Genomic DNA, 8,395 nt, shown 5'->3' with positions numbered 1-8,395 from the left:
AAAGTAGATAAACATGCCCCTCCCCCCTCTCACGCAGCTAATTCACAGATTCCTCATGTAAATCAGGCTGCTGACTGGTCGACATAAGTAAAGGGAAGTAAACAATAGCATGCCTATTATTCATTGTTTGTACACAAACACACATCTGGAACAACTGGATCACTTACTCGTAGTGTCTCATGTCTGGGTCCACTCCTGCAAAAAATTGCTTGATGTCTTCACGGTCGACCGCAGGCTCCTCGTCAAAGTGTCCAAGGCGGAGGACCGAAGCAGCATTTCAGCCTCTTCCTCTGCCGAAAATCACTTACTGGCCATCTTTTCTCTCGCTCCCACGTTCACTGGCATCGACTACTACAGCGCTGCTTTAAGCAGCCAAGCTAACTTTACGCATGGCGAGTACGCAAGCGCCTTGTTGTTGCCCACCAAACTTGATACCGTCATGCACGGTACAGTTTTTTTTTCATCTGTTCATTGGCTAAAAGAATATCTACTTCCCATTAGGAAAAAATATCATTGGCAGGCGTAAGGGTCAATCAAATGACACATGGTCCGTTCTGTAAACTGGGGCCTGATTGGGGTTGCAGCACTGTAGCTCAACAACCCAGGCACTGATTGGCTCTTGTGTGATACACATGCGTTCAGCAGGGCCTCACCATGACACAAGTCGTGTCGCGTGGGCTAAATGAATACCGGCAACTGTATGTGACACTGTAGGGATAACTAGCTATGATGCTTCAAGCACTACAATACACAGCTTCTTAAAATTTCATTGATTATGCAGGAAATACTATCAATGGAGGAAGTCCTTAGATCGTCCACAAACATGGACTCTAGGTACCTTACTGTAAAGCAGCCTGTCTAAAATTTGGGCGATGACAATGCTGGAAGTAAAAAGTTGGTATGTAGGTATTCTCCTTTGACTGCCGTCTTTCTAGTAACATTCTAACTCAGCTCTGGCTACAAGTAACTTTATTCATTGTTACTGGGTGCTACTTAATTATTACAGCACCACATTTTGACGTTTTAACATCTAGATACTGAATTTAACTTTTGCAAAAGCCCTGCCCCCCTTAGTTACTGTTGCTAGCCTGACATCCTTCTTGACGCAGCCGGAGTGTCAACATATGTCATGGCCGACAGACGTATACCTGTGTGTGTTATTGACTCTTTTTGGAGCAGTATCTGCGCAATATCCTCCAGATCGAGGTAAAAGGGGCAACAGTACGCAGTGGAGGGATATATTCAAAGTATTAAAATATGCAACGAAGGGGACACTACAACTGTCGGGGCTAAAGTGTACTGGTCTTAAATCGGAGAAACCCCATGATCTCTACCCTGCGTTCCTCCAGTGATATCCTAGAAATATACAGTATTCGCTAATAGTAACATAACTTTGATATCCACTTTAGTGTATATTCTCACCACTAGAGCTAGACAACACATTAGCTAGACGTTAGCTAACTAGCTGTCGCTATGGCATTAGCCTAACCTTACCTTGGAGCAGACGTATGCATGCTTGTTTATGTTCGAGACATTCAGCTGGCAGTGGGGCCGTCCACACTGTTTAATCCATCATAGGCACCACTCCTGTTAGGTATTTGGCTCTGAGAAGGGAAAGAACACGACTCCCCCAGCTAAACTCTTGGGGTACCTACTGATGGATTTACATAATCCATAGGCACATTGCTTTACCATTTTGTTGGAGGGCCACAGCTCATCGGACCTTGTTTACTAGTTACAGTTGCTAGGATGTTGCTGATTGGACAATGACTGTTTGGGGGCGGCGTTTTGCCAAAGGTCAATTGGTGGACAGTGGTGTCTGGTTAGCAAGATAAAAGTGTTGGCAAACAAACCGTCATCTCATATTTCTGATTTGTGAACACTACTAAGTGTTTTTTTACTTTGGAACGTGCTAGCTTAATGGTGGTTTTCTGCTTGTAGCCGTCCTACTTCAGACATCAAATACAATTTTACTTAATCTTAAGCATGTCACAGTATCTAAGAAGGATCATGTTATACTGAGCCAATGGTTATTGGAAAATAACTTCCACCATGGGAACAAAATCCTGGCACATAAAAATCATGAATAAACACAAGCTGACTGTCAGGTGACCGGTTTCCGTTACCAACTCAAATATTATCGTGCCAACAAAGGAGCAGGACAAGGGTCAATACTGGTTCAGCAGCTCTACGCTTGTCCAAGCTGGAGGACCGAAAGGGACTAAACAGCCATGCTGAGGTGGCCACTTTCTGATGGACAGTCAAGCTAACGTTCACTAATTAATAGCAATAACTCAAGTTAGCAACTTTAGCCAAAATGTTATAGACTGTCTCCTCCTAGTTCTGTTTCCTGTTTCGTGTTGGAGAAAAGTTTGGAGAGAGTTGGTATGTTTGGTGCTTGGTTTTGGACTATTTCTGTGTTTATTGACTACTGATCATGAATTATGGACATCAAACTACCTGCTGACACCCTTGGTTTGAACACTGCCTGATTTAACGATGCTAATTTTCAGAACATGGACTGAAAGAACAGAGCTAGGTGGCTATTGACAAACTAGCTAGCAGATGGTTAGGGTAACAGCAGACGTGACCTCATGTCAACTAGCAACATTGGTCCGAAGAAGGTACTGATGGCTGAGGGGGGCGACGACATTAAAAAGTCTCTGGACTTGTTGTCTGAGAAGATTTCTGCTGTAAAATGATAGTATAAATCCATCCTGGACCTGGTGGAGGAGGTGAAGGCTCTCCGGATCAAGAACGCAGAGAAATCACCAAGATCAATGATGTAATTGTGACCGGGGTCCGTATCGAACTCTGGTCATGGCATGGGCAGTGTAGAGTTGCCACCCTTACTGTTTTTCCAGAATTGTTCTATTTTTTCACCAACTGTCCGGGAAAAATAAAATCTCTCCCGGGATACAATTTGTCCCATTTTGGGGGAAAAATGCAAAAACCTCATTTGATTTCGTTATGTAGCCTAGAAAGGTCCCCCGTGCTTCTGTGGCTATGTACGACTGTCTCTGTTTTCTTCCTGTCTATGTGTACATCACAAGTAGCTCAAGCAAGCAGGGAGGGCAAACTTGACCGAAGAGAGACAGCAACCTGAATTAACTCACGTCCATGCTGAGGTCTTCTGTTCACCAAGTTTTGGTATCTTAATTTGAAATGGGAGAAGAGACGACTGACAAGGAAGGAGATTGAGCAAATACATGTAAGCCACCAGGTGGCATTAGCACATCCAATCATATTTCATGTAGAAGATGGCAACAGCAGACCAAGAAGTCCATCCAGAATAAGTGCAGCAGACTCTAGAGTATCTGTGTCAGAGAGACAACAAAGAGCTAAGAGGAGCTGTGAGAACTCCTAAACTAGGGCTGGGCGATTATGGCAAAAATCGAAATCACAATTAATTGAACTTGGACCCGAGATTAGGATTATCTCCACCATCCATCCATCCATCCATCCATCCTCTTCCGCTTATTCCTACATTAAGAGTCGCGGGGGGGGGGGTGCTGGAGCCTATCACAGCGTCAGCGGGCGAGAGGCGGGGTTCACCCTGGATAGGTCGCCAGTCCATTGCAGGGCCAACACACAAAGACAAACAACCATTCACACCTACGGTCAATTTAGAGTCTGGATTAACCTGGTCCCCTCTTGATGTCTTTGGACTGTGGGAGGAAGCTGGTGTACCGGAGAGAACCCATGCAGGAACAGGGAGAACATGGAGACTCACACAGAAAGATCCCGTGCCTGAGCCGGGACTTGAACCTTCTTGCTGTGAGGCGACAGTGCTGACCACTGCACCACCGTGCCGCCTGATTAGCTCCACCCTTGATGAAAATTGTTGTATTTTCAGTTGCTTTTGTTTTGTATTTTACACTGCCTTCACATCTGGATATCATTTTATGCTTTTTTTGCGCATGAGTACTGTATCTTTTGGGAGGTAAAATAATGATATTTGAAGGCAACCAGCATTAATGGACATGAGCAACATTAAGTCACTTTAGAGTTTCTAAATGTCGGTTTCAATCTTTTTTTGATTAAATGCCCAGTCCTAGCACTAACAGTCAATTTATTTGCACATCCAATCATATTTTAATCTATATTTTTAACAGTTATATTTAATGAATAAATTGGCAGAGGGCGATTAATTAGATACTCTAAATTGACCGTAGGTGTGGCTGGGAGAGCCAATGGTTGTCTGTCTGATATGTGTTGGCCCTGCCATGGACTGGTGACCCGTCTACGGTGAACCCCGCCTCTCACCTGAAAGCAGTTACGCTACCCTTAACAGGATAAATGATAGAAAATGGATGTAGCCTGAAAGCAGCTAGCAATCATTTTAGAAAGCTTTCCCAGTTCTCATTTAAAATTGTGTTAATCATAATTTTCTTGGATTAAAAAGATACCCTCATCTTTTTTCCTTGACTCCATTCAGCCACTGCGATCTGCTTCTCTGCACGGAGGACACACTGTCATCCAACCCTTACAATGAATGACTATCTCATACACCTCCACTTTAAACAATCCAAACCATCCTTTTTACGAGCAGAGGGCTATTTCTTTTATTGTATTATTTCTGGACTATGCAAATGAATCTATTCAGTCACACATGTCCTACTTAAATCAGTCATTCATTGAAGGTAGTGGAATGAGGGCCTGAACAGATCCCTCCGACAGAGGAATCCATGGCTGGGAATGTTGACATGATGCTCACCTCCTCCTTAGGCCCCATCAGTTACCACCAAGACAGGAGGCAGATAGAAGCAGGAAGCAAGACCAGAGCAGAGACAAATGACAGACAAGCTTGTAGGGTAAGCTGACACTGTCTGATTGGAATGTTGCCTGTCTTGGCGTACATGTCCTGATGCTAGATATCAGCTGGAAATTCACTCTGCCCTTTGCTATCGCATGGTTGTGCTTATTGCTTCAAAATGCTGTAATTACGATCTCATATGAATCTATTTGTCCCTCCATTAGGGGGAACTCTCAGAAGGCACGGCGAGAAAACAGACTGGATAATGAGAGCAGAGACCATTAAAAAGCTTGAGGCTCCTAACATGATAAATTATACAGCGTGAGTAAGACATGCTTAAATTCTGCTTGCTGCCCGCTCATCACAGCCAATACACTTACGCCTGTAATGCATGGTTAATGGGCGGTCTGGGAATATCCTACGAGACAAGAAGTTGTTTTTTTTTAAAAGTAGCCACTTCAAAATACGTGGTTGGAAATATATGCTCTTAGAGCAGAGAGGTAAGTGTCTCTGGGTTCATTTATCTTGTGTTATACATGGTGGAATATCAATTATGCAGCTACACAAACTTGCAAGGGATGGTTCGGTCAATGTGAAGCTCACCCTGTTTCCAGACTGAGGACCAAATGAAGAAAAATGAGGCATTGATCAAATACTGTATTATTAGGTGCTTTATTGCTGGACCACGCTTTTAGGAGAAATGCACCAGTTGGGGAAGGCACAGTATTGGGTGCACCTGAAGTGAAGTCCAATTCAATATCTCATTACTTTTGGTGTGAACAGGTTGAGTGGAGATGCTGGTCGGTGTGTCTTGACAATACGCCAGAGTACATACAGTAAAAGGCCAGCGCATCTTTCTGATATTAAGTATTGATTTAGAAAGATTGATCCTAACAGAAGCCATATTAAAAGAGCACTGAGAGAGAACCAGTCGAGCAGATAGTGTAAAAAAAAATAAAAAAAATACATCAGCAGAGATTAAAGAGCAGGAACAAAATTAGGAAAACCAGCAGATACCTGCATTTGAGAGTGTGTGCCTGGAGCAAAAAGATGGGAATGAAAGAGTGAGAACAGAGAGTTACAGGGAGAAAGGGAGTCATTTAGAGGGATGCTCCGGAGTAGAGGAGGTGACACTAATTGGGGTGTTGGTGGTGGAAACTTGAGAGGAATCCTCGTCTTTAAGTTGAGCACACGGTTGTGGGAGATGTCAGGGATGTTTGTTTTAGTGTCAAATTTCCACCATACTGTCATAGGAGAGATTCTCTCCATGTTTACAAGGAGAGAGATTCCAACATGTTGTGCTGGAGAGGACGAAGAGCGAGAGATAGGGGGAAGCTATTTCAATGTATTATTACTACCTTATGAATCATTTCTTGCCTTCATGCTGTTTTTCCATTGCAGTATTCACACATATTGTTCGACAGAAACCTGGCCTTTGCTCCTTGATTACGGCCTGTAGTTGTGTCTCCATTTAATTGTCAGGCAGAGAACAATAAAAAAGGGAATGCACGTTCGGTGTGTTTCCATCGACTGGATTGGAGCAAATACAATAGGCTACGCAATGCTGTCAGAAAATGTCAAACTATACACACATGGTTGTTGTTTTAAGAGAGTAAAAGAAGAGGAAGGAATAATAGAGAGAGGACTTGAGACATTACCTACGTTGGACAAGTTGTTAATGTTTTTAGGTTTCAGCCCGTACTGGACATGTCGTTGCATAATCAAGACAAAGGCAACGTTTTGGTGTAGCCATGAAGACGACGGCGGTAGAAACAGCTGCTCAGTCAGGGGAGTTAAAGATTCACTGTGTCAGGACTTATTGGAAAAAATGGTTTCTATCTCCTGAGCACTTTTCTTTTTGTTTTAAAAATGCAAAAACCACCTCAAGTGTAAACGTTTATCCTTCCAGTGAATCTCCTCCTGGACAAGTTCCCCAACTGACATAGGGGGGCGCTAGTGCCACAACCAACCAAACTGGAAGCAACATGGGGGAACCAAACCAGTGGCCCCTAAGTTGGTCAGCAGCGTAACACTACCTCGGGCCCATGTTAGTTTATTATTAAAGGTAATGTGTTCTTAACTTTAAAGCTGCTCTAATCACTGTTTTATTCAAGTATTCCACATTATTATGTACTTTAATTTGAAAGTAATACATTACTTTAATCCGACCTGTTACCATCTGTGTAACGTGTTACTGACTGCCCTACAATTAGAACATGGATACATGACCACAGAATCAGAACAGCCACAAATTTGGAAACCTGGATACATCCAGGTTTCAAAGAGTTCAGGTAAACTTTTAGTAGTCTTTAAGAGACGGCACTACAGATGACAACATCACTGTACGTATCTGTGGTCTACATTACTGTTGACTTACAGGTGCGACACCACCGCTTTGCTACCACGCCACCTTAGCAAAACCTCTCAATGGCCATTTTCTGCAAAAACGCTCTGATAAACTGACTTTATGCAACCTGGCCAGCATCAAATGAAGAATGTATAAAGTTAAAATTGCTAGAGAACATTTTTCAGCATTAAGCAGGTAGCTGAGTGATTAAGGCTGTCTGCCCAGCACCAACTCAGCTCCTCCTGGGGGACCTAAAGGCGTTCCAGGTATTTAATCTGCCTCGTGGTGTGGGTTTACTACAGGGCCTCCTACAGAGGGGGAACCACAGGAAGGATCAGATCCCACCTCAACTTAATCCTCACTGTCATCTGAGAGAGCAGCAGTTCTGCTCCGATCAGAGCTATGAATATTGGTGTAGCCACAGATTCAGGCAGACGCTGGGACGTAATTTCAGCTGTAAAGGGGTGTATTTCTCCACAATCCACAGGGAGACACATTTACTTTTGCTGTCTGCACTTGTTCTCTGTTGCTGATCAGCTGTGGAGCGCGCATGCTACAGCTTTAGAGAAAAAGGACAACCGCTACTTCTTCTTCCCTGGAATCAATACTGTTGCTAACTCACCAGCTCCACCAGGTGGTTGAAGTGAAAAGTGTGCAATGTATTGTATACATCACTGGACTTACCTTTGATGATCTGCAGTGCAGCAGATGTTAATATGTTGTCACATGTGGAGGTCATACAGGCTGTACATGTCAGAAGGGTCAAGGAGAACAACAGAGGATAAGAAGGGGTACTTGTTACAGTGACAGACCAGAGTTGTGTTCTCTTCGCCTTTCAGACAGACCTTAATGGTATCTGTTGAGGAGGAGAGCCGATTCGTCTACCTTCTAAAGGAAGTCTACAAACTTGAACCAGCAGCTCAAACCAGTACTTAAGCACTAAAGAATGACAAAGAAATGGGACTGCAGAAGTTACAAAAAACAAACATTTCTATGGGTTTTTAAGGCTAAAAGAGCTTCAACTTTTGCTTGTGAGACATTTTGAACATAGAACAAACTTTTATGTCATACATGCTCATGGGGTATTTGTGCTCTCTTCTTAGTAACCCAGTATTCTTTATCTACGCCTACAGATGATCCATGGAAGTGCTTTGTATGTGTGTGTGGGGAGGGTGGTGCCCTTGGGGAGCAGACCTAGCTATGCGGGTCAGGGTGGCTGTGATCTGAATGGGGAGCATTAATATTTAAACACAGGCTCCTGAGGGAAAGAGACTGTAAAAGATTCATGATTT

The 8,395-nt window shown here is 43.4% G+C and overlaps 1 long non-coding RNA gene across 2 annotated transcripts; it reads left to right on the top strand.

Moving 5' to 3' along the window:
• Positions 1–3,050: 3,050 nt before the first annotated feature.
• Positions 3,051–6,799, top strand: LOC147241159 (uncharacterized). 2 transcript variants are annotated; one of them, XR_015111351.1, is made up of 4 exons: positions 3,051–3,211; positions 4,729–4,814; positions 4,981–5,077; positions 6,666–6,799. It is a non-coding gene; the product is annotated as an uncharacterized LOC147241159 (long non-coding RNA). The 2 variants fall into 2 exon arrangements; XR_015111350.1 differs by lacking the exon at positions 3,051–3,211 and having other exon boundaries at positions 4,648–4,814.
• The last annotated feature ends 1,596 nt before the right edge of the window (positions 6,800–8,395 follow it).

The sequence above is a fragment of the Aulostomus chinensis genome, chromosome 22, assembly GCF_037954235.1.
Source record: "Aulostomus chinensis isolate RoL2024-O1b breed Wild chromosome 22, RoL_Achi_v1.0, whole genome shotgun sequence".
Taxonomy (NCBI): domain Eukaryota; kingdom Metazoa; phylum Chordata; class Actinopteri; order Syngnathiformes; family Aulostomidae; genus Aulostomus; species Aulostomus chinensis.
Note: the sequence above shows the minus strand (reverse complement) of the source record. Positions and strands in the feature narration are given on the sequence as shown.